This window comes from Canis lupus, chromosome 16 (genome assembly GCF_048164855.1).
Source record: "Canis lupus baileyi chromosome 16, mCanLup2.hap1, whole genome shotgun sequence".
Lineage (NCBI taxonomy): Eukaryota > Metazoa > Chordata > Mammalia > Carnivora > Canidae > Canis > Canis lupus.
Window position 1 is genome coordinate 45874453 of NC_132853.1, and position 21491 is coordinate 45895943.

A 21491-nucleotide genomic window follows, 5' to 3' on the forward strand; every position below is an offset into this window, starting at 1 on the left:
GGTGGCTTGGAGAGGTTTTTACTCTCGCCTGGAGAAGGGGGTGTGCCCCTGGGATGTTCACTTTGATGTTACTTACAGTAATAAGAATTTGGAAATAACGTATTTCTCCAACACTGGCAGCAAGGGAGGTGAATAACTATGCCTCCTTACCGTGGCATAGTACGCAATCAAAATGCCATAATGACACAGGGATGGGTCCCTAATGCATTGTTTTGTTTTGTTTTTTTAAATATTATTTATTTATTCATTCATGAGAGACTCAGAGAGAGAAAGAGGCAGAGACACAGGCAGAGGGAGAAACAGGCTCCATGCAGTGAACCTGCTATGGGACTCGATCCCAGGACCGCAGGATCACGACCTGAGCCGAAGGCAGACGCTCAACCACTGAGCCCCCCAGGCATCCCCCTAATGCGTTATTAAGTGGAAAAGCTAGGCCACAACGCAGCATCTTACTGATATGTGTGTGTGTATACAGTATTTTTAAAACATTAAGGGATACTTTTGTATTTGCATTTCCTTTTACCCTTTGCTGAACCTCCTCCCTACCCACTATCCTTGGCATTAAAGTTCAGCCCTTTGGTGCTTATTGCCTCAGGGAAGGGATGTGAATAGAAAGCAGTAGAAGAGGAAAGTCATCAAGGGGCTTTGGCAACAGAGGCAGGGTGGATAAACTTTCCCCTGGCCTCACCCCAGAAAGAGATCCCCTGGGTTTGAGAGGGGTGGGGAGTAGAGGTGAGGGGGAGAAGGATGGCAAGAGTTGCTGAGAGCTTAGATGCTAAAGGATTCCTGAGAAAATGTTGGGAGCCCTGTCTATCACTTGGCTGGGATGCCGGAGGCTGCAAGGAGGTGGAGGATGCTTCAAAGGCTCTGAGAACCAAGAGATCTGAGGCCAATTCCTGAGAGGCCTTTGACCCCTGAGAGGGAGTATTGTGGGGAGAGGGTCCTGTGATGAGACTCCAGGCAGTTTCTGTGACACACCGGGGCTCGTCCCTGCGCTGCAGGGGACCCATGAGGCAGAGGCACTTGACCTGCGGGGCTTGGAGAAGGGAGTGAGGGGCTGTAGGCTGAGAATGGTCTGGATGGACGCCTGGATCCATGGACCGGATCCCCTTACCCCTGACTCTCTCTGCTCTGGATCCTCCTCGCCTTCTTCAGCCACCATGGGAATTTGGAGAAAACTCCAGGGAAAGGAGACAGGTTCAACTAGCAAGACTGAGCTCCTGCCTGCAGTGCAGCTCAGGCTCCTAACAGAAATTAAGTTGAGCTAGAGGAAATAAAGATTTATTTCTTGCCCACCTGAAGCTGTGGGCTGGGATTTATGCTCACTGACACACAGGAAAGGAGTCGAAGAGCACATTGCAAAATTATGATTCAGTGATTATTGTTGAGTGATTTCTGCTTTCTTTTTGGCGCTTTCCTCTGCGTGGGTTTTTTTTTTTTTTTCCATAGAACATTCATTAATTTTGAAATTAGGTGACAAAAAGGGATTTCAGATCCTTCCACGACAACCACAATAGCTCACCTCTACTAAGGAAGGAAGCTCAATATGCTGGGCATTGGGCTGGCCACTTTTCTTTTTTTCAGGAAGTCATTAGTATTTTATTTTTTATTGAGGTATAATTGACATACAACCTTCCAATGAGTTTCAGATGTACAACACAACGATTCGACATCCTTATATGGAAAGAAATGGTCCGACCACCAAGTGGCTGGCCACTTTATGTTATTCCGTTCATTTATTCCGTTCATTTCTTGCGACTGCCCTACGGGGTAGGTACTATGGTGATCACATTTTACAGATAAGAAATTTGAGGCTCTGAGAAGTCAAGCAACTGACTTCAAATGACAGAAATGTGTTAACAGTGCAGGTCTATCTGGCTTCCAAGTCTTGTGCTCTTTCCATCATGCCCCATTGTCTATCAGGGGAACTTTTTCTGCTAAACACGAAATTAGCCAAAGCATCTGGGATGGGTTTAGGGATTCCAAGTGAGCACAGGTGCTGAGCAGAGCTGGCCTTGCCAATAAACAGAAGAGTCCATACAAAGGGCTGACCAGCATGGGGCCCGAGGACACAGCTGTCTGTACAGTGTGAAAGGAAAACTTGCCATGATGAATTATATTGATGTAACAATGAAAGAATCGTTTTTGAAAGAAATGAACTGTTATTAAAACACAAAGGCACATGAATCGCATCAACATTGATCTGCTCAGTGTAATTTCTGAACTAGGCAGTATTTTTTTTAAGATACGTTCTCATTGAAGTTTGACATAAATAGAGAAGCTCACACAGAGACCCGGTATACAGCTTGATGAATTTTCTCAAAGTGAGCATGCCCATGTGGCCAGCTCCCAGATCAAGAAACAAGCATTTCGAGAACCCCAGAAGATCCCCTTCATGCCCTCTGCCAGCTACCTCTCCCCCCCATGAACAACCACCCTGACTTCTAACATTTTAGATTAGTGTTGCCTGTTTTTGAACTTTATGTAGATTGAATTTTCTGAACATTATATAAGTGGATTGTACAGTATATTTGTGAGATTTATCCATAGTGTTTATGTAAAATTTGTGCATGTTATTGACATATAGCATTTCACAGTCCATATTAATTTTGAGTGACTATATTTAATGTATGCAAATAGATCCAGTTGAATTCACCCATTCTTCTGCTGATGGCAGGTGCTTCTGAGGAGCCCCCCTGAGTAGCCAGGAATAATTAAGAAGTTACTCATAAGGGAGGTATAAAGGGTTTGTGGGGAAGGAGGAGCACATGGGGACTCCAAAGAGAATTTGGTCTTCATTCAGGCAGTAATTACTGAGTTCCTTCAAAGTGTCAGGCTCTGGATGTGGTGCTGTGAACACAGGGATAAATAAATATCATTCTTTTCTTTGAAAAACTCAGTCTAGCTGGAAGATAGTTGTGTATATAACTAGCGGTGACAGTGCGTGATAACAGACAAACACCCCTGTTGTTTGCCTACACAACAACTATTTTCCATTACTCCTTTGTTCATAGAGCCATGAGTCTTTTTTTTTTTTTTTTTCATGTCACCACGTTCTGGAGATAGGTATGTCCCTTCCAGTCCCAAGGGATAAACCATGACTGGACCAAGCCAAGTGTAATCCCCACTTCTAGGGACTGTTTAGGGGTCGGCATGTGACTAGATCTGGCCAATGAGATCTGGACTCCTCCCTCCTGACTTGAGAATAGTTGTGCATAGACATGGCATTTGGAAAGGAGGCAGTTATACTGGGACAACACCAAGGATGAAAACCCAAATGCTGAGTTCTGCAATATGAAAAGAGAAAAGTGCCAGATTCCCAGAGATTCTTGTTGAACTGCTGTGCCAACCCCAGAACAGTCCTTGCCCCAGACTTCCTGTTAGGGGAGATAATCAGATCCCTTCAGCCTCTGTCAGGACTCTGTAGCTGGGAGCAGGCTTTTCCCAGGGGATACATGTGTGTAGATTGCTGCAGGAGTGTGGGGGAGAGACGTGGGTGTTGACATGGAAAGCACCATGGAAGGTCTGGGGAGAGCAAATTTCTCCCCAGATGAGTCATGGAGGATAAACAGGCATGTTAGAGAAGGAAGGGGGATGGGAGAGAAACAATCCCACTTAGAGGAAAGGGTCTGAGCAGGATCATAAAAGCCTTTGAGGGACAGGTTAGAAATCTGGCAAAACTCAATCCCAGGATGCACCAAAGACAGGTGGGAGCCTAGAAATTCAGGGTGAGGTGAGGCTGTGTAAGGGTCTTCTGTGCAATTTCACCTTGAGGTGAACTCATTGCCTAAGCCTACTTTCATTTTGGCAGAAGTTCTGGGTTTCTTCAAGCTCTGATTTTAATATTCACTAGTTAAGATTGATTAAGAATCTTCAAACAGGATGCTTATTATTAATGGCAAGGTCTTGTCCTGAGTTAACGTGCCTCTAGAAAGGCAGGTTACAGGTACTGAAAGTTTAACTACTTGGGTAGTGCCTGAGTCAGAATCCATGCCCTGCTCGTAGAGAATCTTCTCTACAGAAAGCTCCAAATGCCTTGTGTGACTTATGTTTGCAATATGGCATGATCTGGGACACACATTTGCATATTTGGAGGTACACGGGAAGTCTAGCAATATGAAATACCTTTTGAGGAGTCACACAGCTAATTAGAAGAACAGACAAGGGGTGCCTGGGTGACTCAGTTGGTTAAGCATCTGCCTCCGGCTCAGGTCATGATCCTGCGGTCCTGGGATCGAGCCCCACGTCAGGCTCCCTGCTCAGGGAGAAGGAGTGTCTGCTTCTCCTTCTCCCTCTGCCCCTCTCTCCTTGTTTGTGCTCTCTCTCTGTCTCTCAAATAAACAAAGAGAATCTTTAAAAGAAGGAAGAGGAGGAGGAGGAGGAGAAGGAGGACAGACCAGACGACTTCCACATCTTCTGGTTCCTCTGCACCAAGTGCCATCTAATTTATCACCATCCCGAGCAGGTGGAAGAGGCTCCAGGAGTGGTGGATACATCATTGACTCAAGGCTTCCAGCCTCCACCCCTTCTACTGGTTATCTATTGCTTTGGAACAAAGTATGGCACAACTTAGTGTCTTAAAACACCAGAATCATCTATTTTGCCTGTAAATGTGCAATTTGGACAGGACTTGGAAGGAATAGCTCATTGTTGCTGCATGCAGCCTCAGCTGGAGTAATGCAATGGGGATGGTGGCTGAAGGGTGCCCTTTAGAAATGGCTCACCCATAGGGCTGGCAAGTTGGTGCTGGCTATTGTTTGGATACTGAGCCTCAGCCATCTCTCTGGGCCTCAGTGCTGTCCATAGGGGCCTCTCCACAGGCTGCTTGGGCTTCCTCATAGTATGGTGGTCATGTTCGAAGACAGAGCATCCCAAAAGAGAAAGGCAGGAATGCATGACATTTTTTTAGGACTTAACCTTGGATGTCACATAGCGTCACTTCTGATGTACTCTATTGGACAGGCAGCCATCAGACCCACCCAGGCTCAGGGAGGAGGGGAAGCACCACGGTCCTAAAAGAGCTTATAGGAAAGAAGATATTATTGCAGCCATTTTTACAAAGTGCAATCTGCCATGATCCTTTACCAGAGGCTCCAGAATTACTCCACAAGTTCATAAACTTTATCTTTCATAAGGATAAAGATGTCCTAGGGAAAAGCGGAGAAAAACATAGCTGTAGCCTGGGGCACAACAGGTAACTCAGCCCAGGGGCCAGATGCCATTTCTGTGTTCTTTGTATCCCTCCTTCCCTCTGGACGTAGAACCCTCCCTGTCCTTTTGCAAACTATCATAATCCTGGCCTGGCCAATCAGAATATTTACCCCATTTTTCTAGCCATAATTATTGGTTCTGGGGTAGTTATCTGACCCAAGCCAGGCCAATGGGAGTGAGCCATGGAACCTCAGCCAAAGCTACTGAGAAGTCATTGGCTCTAAGTACGGGTAAGCTTAGAGCTCCTTCCTGGGCTGCATCTTTTCTAAGGTTCCACGTGTAAGAGACTGTCGAGGAATGAAACCAAAATCCGGAAGGCAAAGCTGAGAGGTGAAGAGTGAGAAGGATTTCTGATCACATTGTTTGCAGACTTGGTTTTGACTATTTGCAATGGCGCATCTGCCTCTGGAGTTTTTGTTTATACAGTTGACCCTTGAACAACACAGATTTGAATTGTGCGAGTCCACTTGTATGTGGATTTTTTTTTCACAGTAAATGTATTTTCTCTTCCTTATGATTTTCTTTCTTTCTTTCTTTTTTTTTAAGATTGTTTATTTATTCCCGAGAGACCACAGAGAGAAGCAGAGGCATAGACAGAGGGAGAAACAGGTTCCCTGCCTGGAGCCTGATGTGGGACTTGATCCCAGGACCCCAGGATCAGGCCCTGAGCCAAAGGCAGACACTCAGCCAGTGAGCCACCCAGGTGCCCCTTTATGATTTTCTTAACATTTTCTTTTTCTAACTTACTATATTGTAAGAATATAGTATATAATACAACAGATGAAATATATACTAACTGACTGTTTACTTTGTTCCTGCCAATAGTAGGTTATTAATAATTAAGTTTTTGGGGAGTCAAAGTTCATACTCAGATTTTTTGACAGTTCAAGGGATTGGGAACCCCTAACTCCCACGTTGTTGAAGGATCACTGTGTACACCAATCAATTTTCTTTGGGGCATAAGCCAGGTTGAATTGAGTTTCTGGCACATGCAGCCAAAAGTGTTCTAATTAATGTAGTGAGCTTCCTACATAAATATTAACACAGAGAAATTGAGTTAGAAGTTTGCAATATTCTCCTTGGAAAAATGATTCAGAGTCCCAAGGACATAAAGTCACCATGTAAAATATACGCTCCTCCAGAATGGACAGATTAGAGGTGAGGCTGACCTCAAAGAAACGGTCTTATGGCTAGGTAAGGCTTGCATGGCTAAGGAAATATCAGACATGCTGGGTTGGTTCTGCTGTGTGTCTGACACCTGCTTCTGGTCGCTGTTAGTGTGATATGGGACTCTGGGCAGGATAGTATATATTCATTAATCTAATAGAGTTCCCATCCATCCATTCATCTATTCATCCATCCCTCTCTACATTTGCCCTTTAATTAAATACATATTGATTGAGTTTAAGTAATTGGCACAAGGCTTTCAGAGAGGGAGGACTTGAAGTGCTCCATCAAGGTCAAATTAGCAAGACTTTCTGTGCCTGGTGGCTGGAGCTCAGCCAGATGCCCTCTTTTTTCATCAGATCAAAATCAGAAAATCTAAGTTAGGTACTTGCTCATTTCCCTTTAGTGCTCCTACTTGATGATTCAAACAACTTTCAAATGGATAACTCAGAATGTGATCTGGTCCAATTCTCACGCCTGGGATGGGAAAACCCAACTTGGGGAGTGAGAGGGATTTATGCCAAGACTTGACATCTACTCCAGGCCGGTGACGCCATCACTCCACGGTGGCTGGAGGGTCAGGAGGGGACTGACCACACAGTTCTGGGGCCCTAGGGCCAGCAGAGAATCAGAGGCAGCTGGTGTGATGGGCACAGTGGATGGGACCCACACGGGCAAGGAGAGTGGGAAAAGAGCTAGGAGCCACAGAAAAGCTGCCCCTGTGGTTTTCCCCCCACAGATTAAGCGTGTCTGCGTAGACTGCCCTGCAGGATGGGATTTCTACACGTTGGCCCCAGGACCATGGGAAGGGCCTGCCCCGGGCGGGCTCACAGAGGGTGCCGGGCTGCTCTGCCCCCCGACTTCTCTCCTCCACAACGGAAATTGCGGACTTGTTCCTGCTTTGCTCTGGACCAGGGATTATGGAGCTTAAACTTGCTCCTTCAAGCCATGTTCAAGTTTTTGACTTAAAAGGGAAATGTTTCATTTTAGGCCAAATGCATCCCCCCCCTTCCCCCTTCTTGGAAAGAGAACAAAGCAATTCAAATCAGAAAACAGAGGGAACTCCGTGCGCACTGTCCACAGGGACCCGGCTCCCAACTGGATCCGACGGAATTTGATTGAAGTACAACTGAACCCCTCTGCGTTTGTTCAAATGTCATTTAAATAGAAACGTTTCAAATCTCTGCCAAGTAACTGCCCAGGGGGTGGCGTGGAACGGAGTCGGGGCCCTCTCGGCTCTGCAGGCTGCTGGGGCAGGAGACCATGGGGCGGGACCCAGGCCAGGGGGGACTCAGCCTTGCTCACAGTGGGGTGGGGGAAGCAGTGGGAAGAGAGAGGAGCTGGGAAGAGGAAGGGGGGAAGGGGGTGGGGGTGGACACCCTGGGCAGTTTTTACTATACAGGTACACAGCACAAATGAGACACCAGATGCCTGCATCTTGGCATCTTATTTATTTATTCATTTATTTATTTATTTTTGAAAGATGTAGACAAATCTAAGGCCTGGAAGGATCTGTGATCAGGAGAGCCTTGAGCCTTCAAGGTTTGGCTGGTCACCCCTTTAGTGTCATGAGGATTTTAATGTCAGTACACCATGCAGGGGCTGTTTTTAGCTGGTCAGTTTGGAAAGGAGACACCATCTCTGGCTTGCCTGGGTTTTGTCAAGGCAAGTGGATAGGATCTGGCTTGGGGGTGGGGGTGGTGCTGAGGGTGTGGGTCTCCATTTCCTGACCCAATGTGGTAAAGGCAGCCAGGGAAGTCAGGGGCTTGATGCTCTTGGTACCCAACCCCAAGAGTCTGTAAGCAGAGTCACAGTGAGCCCTGGTGATGCCCAATAGGGAGGATTCTGGATATCTTATCCTCCCCTCAACTGTAATGGGTACCTTTTTATGTTTTGTATTTTCTAGTTCTGGGTAAAATCTTATGATGGAAGAAATCTGCTACTAATAGCACTGTCTGAGAACCACAGAAGTAGATATTTAGAATGGCCCCTTGTTCTGATAGTCTGATAGTCTATGAGATCAAAACTGGGAAAAGATTAGAGTGGGGTCAATCCTTCACTCCTAGGGACCCATTAACATGGGAAGGAATGAATTTACTCATCGTGACCTTTCTTCCCAGGACAGTAGGCTTACCTGGCTGTTGGTTAAAAAACATTGTTGATATCAGGATAGATAAGCGACTCATTCAACATGTGTGACTCATATCAAATCTTCAAGACACAATTATGTCTGATGCCTGTGTTTTTCCTTCAGTCTTTGTTTATGGAAAGGCTATAAAAGAGGGCTTCCCACATTTCTCAGGATGAGGACAACTTTACATATCAAAAGGCTGCTGCTGACCCTCAACTAGTAGTGGTTGGATTTTCCTTATGTGTAGACAGAAAATATCTAATGAAATAAATCCACTCTAAATTTAATAGTTCTTTGAAATGAGCTTGCATTTTATCACTACATCTACTTATATTTGAAAAGTCATTGCACATATATGTGTTAGACATTATTTATTCATTCTAGATATAATGCTCAGTATCAAGATGATTTGAGAGTATTCACAGTTACTTCAGTGTTCAAGGATTGGTAAACATACATACACACAAACTTGCTGTTGTATATAGATGAAGCATGGCAAATAGTTGAGTCTATGTTTCCTATCACTCCATCATTCCATTTCTTTTTCCTGCTGAATCTGAAATCCAGCCTCAGAACCCTTCTTAACACAGTGCTGTAAGAAATTCCTTTCTATGGAAGTTGGCACATGAGGTCACACATACACTCATTTCCTTCCTCTGAGATAGACTGCAAGGTTTTAGAGGGTAGGGGTCTAGAAAGATGCTTATTTGGCATTGTTCTGAGCCTAAACACAATAATGAAAAACTTCTAGAACTTGGAAAAGATTCACATGGGTCTGGATTAATCAGGCTGGTCAGTGACTTATGCAGATAGATTTAGGGGACTCAGAGAAAGTGCAGTATTGGTGATCCTACAAGATGAGCCTTCCCTCTGAATTGAAATTATTAACTTAAAGATGTATGAGAAGAGCAGTCTAAGAGTCACTAAAGTTAGTTCTCCCTGTCTTATAGACCTTTTTGTTCTCTTATCTTAGAGAACCTCTTAAAGCAGCAGGGTACTCAAAAGGATACATTTCCTTTCATCACTATGTTCAGCAAGAAGTAGCTCTGAGGAGTCCCTTTCTATGAGGATCACCAATGGAGATGGTCGTTCCTGCACTGAGAAAGGACCCCAAGGTATGAAGGAGCTGCTCACTGTAACTCAGCCAAACACAGAAATCACAGACCTTTAGAACTGAAAGAGACCCAAGACTGATCTCTTTATAGATCAGAAAACTGATCCCCACATTGATGGTCCACATATAATTAATTGCAGCCTTAATAAATTAATTATCTAATTGGGCACAATGAGGCTTTTATAACTTTGCTCAAATTTCAGTGACCTCAGTTAAAAATCACAGAAGATATACCATTTAATTTCAAGATGGTCTGCCAAACCCCAAATCAAATTCGTTGTGCATCTCCACATTCTTGGTGATAAATTACACTTGGTAGAAATTAGTTCATTTCTTTGAAGTGGCCATGGAATAATGGATAGGCAGACGTAAAATGCTCCCACATTGGGGTGACTTGGACAGAAACCCTGTGTCATTCAGCTGTTATCACAGAATCATGGCCATATCAGCTTTCATTAGCTTGTGTAGGACCACTACTCTGTAGGACAGATATTGTCCTCTTCCATATATTAAGTAAGTTCCCTTATCTGACCATACCTTTTCTTCCACTCCCTTTTCAGATATTAAAAGCCATGGGATCAAAATCCCAGCTGGCTTTCTTGGAAGAATTGGCTAGCCAATCCTAAAATTCATATAGAAATGAAGGGACCCAGGTGGCGCCCAGGTGGCTCAGTTGGTTAAGCGCCCAACTCTTGATTTTGGCTCAGGTCATGCTCTCAGGGTCCTGGGATGGAGCCCTATGTTGGCCTGTGTGGTCAGCAGGGACTCTGCTTGAGGATTCTATCTGTCGCCCTCCCTCTATCCTCCCCTGCTTGCACGCATGCTCTCTTTCAAATAAATAAATAAATAAATCTTAAAAAAAAAAAAAAGAAAAGAAATGCAAGAGATCCAGAATAGCCAAACAATCTCAAAAAAGAATGAAATTGGGGGACTCTCTCTTGATTTCAAAACATACCACAAAACTATAGTAATCAATCCCGGTGTAAGGATGTACCTATGGATAAATGGAATAGAATTGAGAATCTAGAAATAAACCCATGCATTTGTGATCAGTTGACTTTGAACACACATGGTGAGACAATTCAATGAGGGAAAGAATAATCTTGTCAACAAATGGTTCTGGGACAACTGTGAATCCACATGCAAAAGAATGAAGTTGGGCCCCTACCTCATACCATATACACAAATTGCCTCAGAATAGTCAAAGACCTAAGTGTGAGAGCTAAAACTTTTAGAAGAAAACATCAGTGAAAATCTTCATGACCTTGGATTAGGCAACAGTTTCTTAGATATGACACCAAAGGCACAAGCAACCAAAAAAATGATAAATTGGACTTTATCAACTTTCAGTACTTCAGAAGTGCCTGGCTGGTTCAGTTGGTTAGGTGTCTGACTCATAGTTTCAGCCCAGGTCGTGATCTCAGCATTCTGGGATGGAGCTCCATGTCTGGCTCCATGCTCAGTGTGAAATCTGCTTGAGATTAAAAAAAAAAAAAATTAAATGCTTCAAAGGACACTATCAAAAAAGTGAAAAGACAACCCACAGAATGGGAGAAAGTATTTGCAAATCATATATCTGATACGATCTAGTGTTCAGAGCTCTTGCAACTCCAAAATAAAAAGGCAAATAACTCAATTAAAAAATGGACGAAGGATTTGAATGACCATTTTACCAAAGAAGACACATGAATGGCCAATAAGCAGATAATGCTCAACATCATTAATCATCAGAGAAATGCAAGTAAAAGCCACAATAAGATATGACTTCATACTCACTGGGATGGTTATAATCAAAAAGACAGACAATAGCAAATGTTGGTGAAGATGTGGAGAGATGTTGCTGGTGGGAATGTAAAGTGGTGCAGCCACTTTGGAAAAGTTTGGTAATTCCCCCAAAAGTCCAATATGGAGTTACCATAAGATTCAGCAATTCACTTTTAAGTATACACCCAAGAGACTTGAAAACAAATATCTACACAAAAATTGATGTGTGAATGTCTACAGCAGGATTATTCATAAATGCCAAAAGGTGCAAACATCCCAAATACCCATCAACTGATGAAAAATATTCCTATGCAGAAATATTTTTCTACCGTAAAATGAAACAAAGTGCTGATGTATATGTTACAACATGGAGGAATTTTGAAAACATTATGCTGAGTGAAACAAGCCAGACACACAGGCCACATATTATATGATTCCATTTATATGAATGTCCAAAATAGGCAATCCATAGAGACAGAAAATATATTAGTGGTTTTTGAAGGCTGAGAGTTGGGGATGGGGAGGGAGTGACTGGTAATGGGTACAGGATTTCTTCTAGAGGTGATGAAAATATTCTGGAATTACATAGTGGTGAAGGTTGGAGAACTTTGGGAATACACCAAATCCCACAGAACTGTGTGCTTTTAATGAGTGAGTTTAATAGTATGTGAATTATATTTCAGTTTTTAAAAAAAGGCCATGGGGATGAATTTGGGAAATGGATTAGGAGAGTCAAGGGGGAAAGCAAGAGCTAAGTGGCATCAAGACTCATTTCTCTTGTCCATGCTAGCATTTTTCATGATCATCAAATGTGAGTGGGGCATGGAAGAGGTCACTTGTGTGTAGTGACAGTGGCCCAAACTAGGTGACCAGGATGTGCATATTTTGGTCTTGTTTCTTCCATTGCTTAGTGATTTTAATCTGGTCATTGGATATTTGCTGATTTTCTCTTATGCATGTTGGTGGTTTGGCACAGAAGAAAGAACATGAGACTCATAGCCAGAGAATCTTGGTTCTTCCCTTAGCTCACTGAAGGATCCTGGGCAGGTTATTTGGCCCACCATCAACCTGAATTTCCTCATCTACAACATGGTTTGATGGGAAGACTCATTGTCAAGTTCCAGGCACCTGGTCTATATCCATTCAAAATTAGTGCCTTGCTTTCCCTTCTCATCTTCCCAGAGTGGTGAGACCTTGTATCTATACATGAGAGAATAGGAGTAGGGGAAGGATGGGTGAAGAGGAAAATTGTACCCTCATGTGCCCTCACTGAGGCTCTAACAGGGAAAGAATCTGTTCACAGCCAAACCTGTCAGGTCTAGATTTCATCTGAGGGCAACTTCCCAGGAGCTCTATGAGAATTCAGCTGAACCAAAAGGCTCAGGGCTGGATGAATTTCCCAACCAGCAAACCACCATAAACCAGGTTAACTATGATGAGTTTCTGGAAACCTGAGCCTCTGTTGCTTCCTCTCCTCTCCACTGGAAAAATTCAGATTGCTTACCAGGTTCCTAGATACTTGCCCCACTGTACTGGCTGCTGTGATGTCACTGGGCTTCCTTAGTGACGTCCCTGCCACCCCCTCCTTACCATCAGAGAGAGCCCTCAGCAGAGGCGGAAACTGAGTCAGAGGGTCCTTTCCAGAAGTCAACCCCTTCTCTTCACCCTCCTTCCATAAACTCTGACCCGCAGCTGGTTTTCGTTCTCCTTCTCTCTCAAGCTGTGAAGAATATCTCTTCCTAACACTTGTCAAAAATTAGAGCGAGACCTGCTTTCAAATGTTCTGTCTGTACTTGCCGGCCAGGAAGGCAGGTTTGTCTCTAAAGAATTTGCATTTACAATTCCAAATATGCACTTGTGCTAAGACGAAAGAATGTCTCCTCGCTTTCAAGCTGGGTTTGGCGTGACCTCTAGGTTTTAATATTTTCAACAAAGTGTCGTTTGACAATCCAGTCTTCTCCAGAGGAGAAGAGTGAATGTCCCTTCATACACACATACCGACTGGATTGAGAGGCAGATGGGAAGCCTTCGCCCAGAGCCATCTACTTTATTTTAGCATTTGCTGTCACTCTTTATTTAATTTTTGAAAATCTCTGCAGAAACATTGTTGTTTTCATTTCTCAGTTTTAGCTTCTTTTTTGGTTAAGACGGTCAACACAAGCTTTCTTAAGAAGACACAAAAGCATCCAGCCAGGTGGGGTTTCCCATCTGTCTCTCCATCTCTCCCATCCAACCCAGCACCCCATGTGGTCTCTTCCCAGCTCCAACAGGGGGGAACCTGGTGACATCCTCCAGGTCTTAATTGTGTCTGAGGGCAGCATCCTGGGAATCCTGCAAGAACCCCACAGACTGTACTCTTCTAGGGCTGCGCCCAAAGGGTGATAAGCAGTCCTGCACCAAAGGCCAGCTCAGAGTGTGTGCTTCTGGGACAGGTGCAGCTGGGCAGGAGGCCAGGAAGAAGTTGTCTCATGCTTCAGAAGTCCTCTTTATGGGTCCTGGTCTTTAGCTTTGTACCCCTTCTCCCCTCTAAGCCCCAAAGGCCCCATCTTGACAAATACGTGGTAGCCACTCCATGGCTCAGCCCGTAGATCAACTTGTCACAATAATCAGTGCTAACCCAGGCCACGTCACCTTGCCCTGTTTTGCTTAGAAGTCGGTGGAACAGCAGGATCTCTCACGACAGCTTCATTCAACACTCCAACAGGCCTGTGGGCACAGGATGGGGCAGGTTGACACAGATGCTGGCCTCCCTGGTGCGCAAGCAGGTGTCTGATAACCTCTCTCAGACCACCCTCACCATGAAGACCGCCCTTGTGTTTTGGGGCAAGAGGCCAGTCTTTGGAGAAACTTTCAGACACCCACACACAAGCTGCCCAGGGCCCCAGGGCTGGCTGGGGTGTGAGGACCAGAGCCCACACTGAGAAAGCACATAGGAATATTGTGCAAGGTCTCTCTGATTAACGTGGCCACCCTCCACCTGTCAATACTACCAGGAAACGGGCTCACGTCCATGGTCACAAAGCCAGGAAGTCATCAAGCTGCAGCCTGGCTGGAGGCCCTCTGAGCTCTGGGCCCATGCATGTATCACTGCACCACCTGTAACAACAGACGTAACCCCTCGGAGGCCAGGAGATGTCCAGCCGTCAGCGTGTGCTCTCAACTTGTAAAAGTCTTTGCACGTTTCCCTCTAGTATCTCTTTATCTTCTCCCAGGAGATCTCAGACAGAGTGGTCCAGGGAGATGCCACACCTGGCACTGGTCTCTGCCCCGGAGGGACTCCACCAGCCATGGTGCAGCCAGCTCCCACCAGCATGTGGGCAGCTACCCTCTCCTGAGGTGGCCCCTGGGCTTAGAAAGGCCTTCATTTGCACCCTGAACGTACGGGGCTCACTGTACCAGGGAGGAATGTCATCGAATGGGTCCCTCAGAGCACCGGGAAAGGCTGCCCGGCCCTGGGTGTGCGGTGCTTCTGGACAGTTCCCATCTGCGTGTCCCCCACAGTAGGGGTGACGGAAGATGTTCGAAAATTCTTACACATTACATTTTATCTAAAAAAAAAAAAAAAAGAAAAGAAAAGAAAAGAAAAAAGAAAAAAAAGAAAAGAAAAAACCTACTATATTGGGCAGCCCCGGTGGCATAGCGGTTTAGTGCCGCCTGCAGCCCAGGGCGTGATCCTGGAGACCCTGGATCGAGTCCCATGTCGGGCTCTCTGCATTTAGCCTGCTTCTCCCTCTGCCTGTGTCTCTGCCTCTCTCTCTCTCTCTCTCTGCATCTCTCTGAATAAATAAAATCTTTAAAAAAAAAGTTCATGGAAAATTACATTCTACTTCACCACGTATCTGTTTCTTTTTTTGTCTTTCTTTTAAAAAATTGTAGTACAATGCATATAACACAAAATTTACCATTGTAACCATTCTTAGGTATACAGTTCAGTGGTAGTGAATTCATTCACATCGTTGCGCAAATATCACCACTGGCCATCTCCAGAACTTTTTCATCCTCCCAAACTGAATCTCTGCCCCCAGTAAACAGTAACTCCCCATCTTGCCTCCCCCAGCCCCTGACAACCACAATTTTAGTTTCTGTCTTTCCGAATTTGGCTACTCTAAGTACCACATATAAGTGGAACTGCTTCACTTTGCATAATGTCCTCAAGGTTCATCCGTGTTGCGGCATGTGTCAAAATCTCCCTCTTTTTAAAGGCTGAAGAATATTCCATTTGATAAACAAATGAAAATATATGAATAAAACATATATATGTTTACATATACATACAGATAAAATATAAAAAACAAATTATTCACTTCATAAGGTCTGTGGGGACCAGATAGTACATATTTTAAGTCTTATGGGCCACATGGTCTCTGTTGTAATCACAAAGCTGCCTAGCTGTGTGGTAGTAGTATAGGCAGCATAGACATAAATGAATGGAGGCATCTGTGTTCCAATAAAGCTTTATTTACACAAGTAGGCAGTGGGTTGGATTAGCCTGAGGGTAGTAGTTTGTAGTTCCCGGGTCTGGGGGTCAATAGGGTACATAAATAAGAGCATAGACTTTGGTGTCAGTGGGGTGACTTAGTTCATACAAGAAACCATTTTACTTCCCAGGGCTCACATGTTCAGCTGGGCCAAGACCCAGCTGGTAGGCCCCGCCCAGAACTACCCTCAACACTGATCTTCGGGTCCTGTGTCTGAGTCAGTAACCCCCGGCCAAACTCCTTCTCCCCAGATGACTGATACTCCCTCAGATGACTTGGATCCCTCTCAGTACTGCCACCCAAAGTTTGCCAAGTATGTTTATGAGTGACTGAACGACAGTTGTATACAAGAAGGTTTTCCCCCAGCAGGTTCTTGGTCCTTCCACAGACCAGGATGGAGATAGACACTGGGGGATTGGGTGTTGCAACCCCAGGTGCCAGGAGAACCAGAGTCCAGCCCTGGCCCAAACAAGAGCTCTCTGTCTCTCTGCCCCAGTAAAATCTTTGTAGTTGCTTACAAAGTATCTGTGTTCATTTTCCCTTTTGGAAGGAATTTTACCTGGGATGCTTGGCACTTTCCCTTGGGATCCTAGAGATGCTGTCTCTAAACTGAGAATGCCAAGCTGTTCTGATGTCTTCCACTAATGTCTCAGGAGTGGAACATATGAGCCTGGGCACCAGGCAAACTGTGCAACCTTGAAAACAAGATTTCCAAGTGGAGACTTTCTTTTCTGCCTTCTGTAGAGCCTGAAGACATTTTTAAAAACAGCTTTATTGAGGTATACTCAACATATAAGCTGCACCTGAAGTGTACAACTTGGCAAATCTTGACAAATATACATACCCATGAACCCATCACCACAACCAAGAGAGTGAACATATTTCTCTCCCCCTAGAGTTTCCTCATGTTCCTTGTTAACCATTCCCTTCCCTTCCTGCACTCACCATTCCCCTAAGTAACCACTGATCTGCTTTCTGTCATAGATAAGTTAGCATTTTCTAGTTTTATATAAACAAATTCATATAATATGCACTCCTTTATTGGTTCACTTCTTTTACTAAACATAATTGTTTCAAGAATAATCCATATCATGGAGTGATTAATAGTTCATTCTTTTTTGTTGCAGATAGGATTCCACTGGATGCATATACCGAAGTTTGTTTGTTCATTCCCTATTGATGGGCACTTGGGTTATTTCCAGTAAATTGGGTCAAATTGGTTGATAGTGTTATCCATATCTACTATATCTTTGTTGATTTTCCATCTGTGTGATTTATCAATTATCAAGAGAGGAGTGTTCAAATTTCAAATTACAAATGTAATTAGTCTGTCAATTTGTTATATTCTCCTTGCATTTCTATTCAGTTTTGCCTTATGTATTTTGAAACTCTGTTATTAGGAACATAAATATTCAGGATTGTTATGTCCTTTTGATTAATTGATCCCTTTATCATCATGAAATGAGCTTGTTTACCCTTGGTCTAGAGCCTACAGGCCATCATTTTGGTTGCTTAAAACTTGGTTTCACCAATTAAGACTGTGGGGACAAGGGTGAGTCCAATCCAGTGTGGGAGGCCAACTCACACACTTGCTTAGCCTACTCTGATGGGCAATGCACCATCTCCAGTTTCTTTCCCATTTTTCTCCACTGAGAGGGGCCAAATGGAAGCTAGATTAAGGGTGAGGTAGGGTTAGGGCTGGGGGTCCAGGTCTTAGAATATCTTGGCTTATCACTGGGCATACTCCCCAATGTGGTGACATATGAAGACCCAGGGTGGCAAGGAGGTCATGGTAACCTTGTCTAGACTCTGAATTTATTTTTAAGAGACAGTTTTGTTGGAACCAAGGCTCAGACTATTCAACGTGTTTTCAGATGGTGCTAAAAGGATCTACTGTACAGGGGTAATGTCCTAGGTTTATAATTTCCTGACTAATTCCACCATAAACTTAATTGCCTTTTTTTTGGCTTTGAAGCCTTAAGACTCTTGTTGGCACAGGGCTCTCTTGTACACACACACACCCTGAGTCCTGGCAGGAGATCATGATTGAATATCCAAGTGCCAGGGCTCCTTGACTCATTCTCCAAATGGTTACTTCTGCCTGGCCCAGGAGCTGGACTCTCCCTCTTCAGGAGGTGATGTCAGGAAGAAGACACTTTGCCAGCAACACGCTGGAGCATTTGGAAGCAAATGCCCAGGAGTTGCTGCTTCCAAGCCCTGTCCTGAGTCCTATCCCGAGCACTAGGGATTCCAGCTCATCTTGTCTGCCTATGCCCACCCCTTGACAATGCAGGAGCTCTACGCACTCTGCCAGATGCTTTAGTTATGTTGTCCTTGATCTCATTCCATTCCCAGTATAACCCCTGGGAGCCAGGTCATAGTGGACCCATTCTACAGAGGGAGACACTGAGGCTTGGGTGAAAGTCAAGGAGCTGTGTGAGGATACATGGCTAGAAGGTGTGATTCTAAACACCAGCTTTCCATTATGCCACACAAATCTGTATTAATTTCCTAGGGCCACCTTAATAAGTTACCACAAACTTGGTGGCCTAAAACAATAGGAACTTATTCTTTCTACAGTTCTGGAGAAGTCCAAAATGAAGGTGTTGGCAGTGTGAGTTTTTTCTGGAGGCTGTGAGGGAGAATCTGTTCCATGCTTCTCTCCAAACTCCTGGCGGCTGCTGGCCACCCTTGGTGTTGGCTGGCATGTGGGTGCCTTGCTTCAATCTATGCTTGTCTTCACATGACCACTTCTTCTTCCTCCTCCTCCTCCTGCTTCTCCTCCTCCTCCTCCCTCCTCCTCTTCCTCCTCTTCTTCTTTTCTTTTTTTAAAAAAGATTTTACTTATTTATTTATTTGAGAGAGAGAGAGAGAGAGAGAGAACATGAGCAGGAGTGAGAGGGTAGGGGCAGAGGGAGAGGAAGAAGCAGATTCCCTCCTGAGCAGGTAGCCTGACACCGAGCTTGATCCCAGGACCTCAGAATCATGATCTGAGCTGAAAGCAGATGCTTAACCGACCAAGCCACCCAGGAACCTTGACTTTCTTCTTCTGATAACAAGGAAGTAAGTTGGAGAGTTGGAAGCACTGTAGGAGGATTCAACTAAAATAATCTAAGGAGGATTTGGAATCAGGAACTTCTAGGCTGGATTGTGGGCTACAGTCTTTCTTTCTTTCTTTCTCTCTCTTTTTTAAAAGGTTTTATTTATTTATTCATGAGAGACAGAAAAGCAGGCAGAGGGAGCAGCAGGATCCATGCAGGGAGCCTGATGTGAGACTTGATCTCGGGACTCCAGGATCACGCCCTGGGCTGAAGGCAGGGGCTAAAGTGCTGAGCCACCCAGGGATCCCCGGCTACAGGCTTTCTACACCTGAGCTTCCTCATCTGTAAAATGGGGATAGTAATGGTACACACTTCATGGGGTCTTTGTAAAAGTTAAATATATGTAGGCTTATTTACATTTATATATAAGTACAGTGCTCAGCCCCATGCCTGGCACCAAGGAGGAGCCTAATTAATATTTGTTATGAAAAAATACACTTGATAACATGGCCCCCATCTCATTGTGAATAAAACCCAAAGGCTTTGCTGTGGTCGACAAGACCTTCCATGATACAGGCCCAATTCCTTCTGATCTCACCTCTGACCCCTGGCCCTTCTGTTCTCTGCATTTCTGCTGTCCTGACCTTGTGGTTGCTTCTTGGTCTGCCCAGGGCCCTTTCACTTGAGTTCTTTCTGCCTGGTTTGATTCTGGTCTCTCTTTAAAGGCCATCTGCTTTGAGACCTTCTCTGGAGTTCCTATTTAAAATACTGCCCCATAAAAATACAGAAATTAAAAAAAAACATTCTATTCTGGTCTTCTCAGGATCTCCCTTCCCAGCACTTCTGGCTTTGTGGGAAGCTTTATTTTTTTCTTAACACTTATTAACTGATACATGCTGTATTTATTTCTTTGATTATTTATTTCTGTCTTCCTCCACCAGAGTGCAAGCTTCTTAGGTCTGTTTTGTTCATTACTGAATCCCTAGTGCTCATGATAGTGACCAGTGGATAGTAGTTCTCAATAATTATCTGTTCCATGTGTGGTGAATGAATAAATGAAAGCTGGCCGGTTCACCCCAGTTGGCAGTGTGATGCATGTGTACAACCCTGCCCCATTAACCATCTTTCGAAGAGGGAAACGAGAGTGAGCATCTACCACACATGTCAGTGCCTCAATGCATTTTACATCTACTGTTATGGTGAGGAAACAGGCTCAGAGAGGTTAAGTCAGTTGTCTGAGATCACATAGTTCATGAGGGCAGAAGTGGAATGCAAATCTGTGTCTGCCTGGCCCCATGCCTGCCTGTTTTCAACCACCCCAAGCTGATGTCTCCTTCAGCTCTGGCTTCTAGGGGAGGAAAATATGGGCAAAGTTGGAATTTGGCCCCATCGGGGGGCTCCATGGGAAACTCTCCAACCTCGACTCCCAGAAGAGGGTTCTGGCCTCTGGAATTCTTGGCAGGAGGCACGAGATGTGCCTGGATCCCCCTGTCAGTGACCTTGAAGAAGTATCTTCAGAAACTCTTTTGATCTGAAATCCCCTGCAGCTCCCAGCCACCCACATCTTAAATCAGCAGACCCTTCTCATATTTGACATTCTTTCCTGGAGTTCCTGACCCCAGCATTCTCTGCACCGCGCTCTTGTGCGTTCCCACCTCTGCACTTCCTGGTACACTGGGGAAAGGAGGGGGGCAGGGCGGGAGCGACCGGAAGACTTCATCCACACAGCTGGGGACAGGAGACTCTGTCTGGCTCCTCTGTAGCTTTTTCTCAGAAAGCTCATCTCTAGGAAAGCCTCTAGAAGCTTCTGGAAGAGGTTGAGGTCCTTCAAAGGATGCCTGGAGTGGAGTCAGGGGCCACAGACCTGTGGCTCAGCTCATGCTAGTCCAGCCTCAGAAGAGTTGCCCACTATATAGACCAGCATACTTGTCTTCCCTCTGTGGGTGGGTCTGTGGTCAGACAATGGGACCCCTGCACCCTGGATCTCCCAGTCCACCCACCATTGCACCCTGTTCCTCCATGTTCCGTCTCCATTAGAACCAAGTGAAAATCAGCTTGTGGAACCCACATATGGCTTGTTCCTGACTCTAGGCAGGCCTGGAGAAAGCGTTAGAGCCCACAGTCCTACAAGACTGGCTCCACTTTCTTTCAGATGCCAATTGCAAGTTCAGATTATCATCTGTGCTTCTGACCGGAAGTTCCAAACCCCCATCCCCACCCCTTGGGTTTGATTAATTTTCTGGAGCCTCTGGAAGAACTCAGAGAAACATTTTACTCATGAGATCACTGGTTTATCACAAAGGGTAGAACTCAGGAACAGCCGGATAGGAGAGGTGTGTAGGGCCAGAGGATGGGGAAAGGGCTTGGAGCTCCCAAGCCTTCACCAGATGTGCCATTCTCCCTCAAATCCCCAAGTATTCACCAACCTGGAAGCTCTTGGAACCCAGGCTCTTTGCGGGTTTTATGGAGGCTTCATTACTTAAGTATGACTGATTAAATCGTTGGCCATTGGCACTTAATTCAACCTCCAGCCCCTCTCTCCATTCCCCAGAGGGACTGTAAGTTCCAACCCTCTAATCACTGGT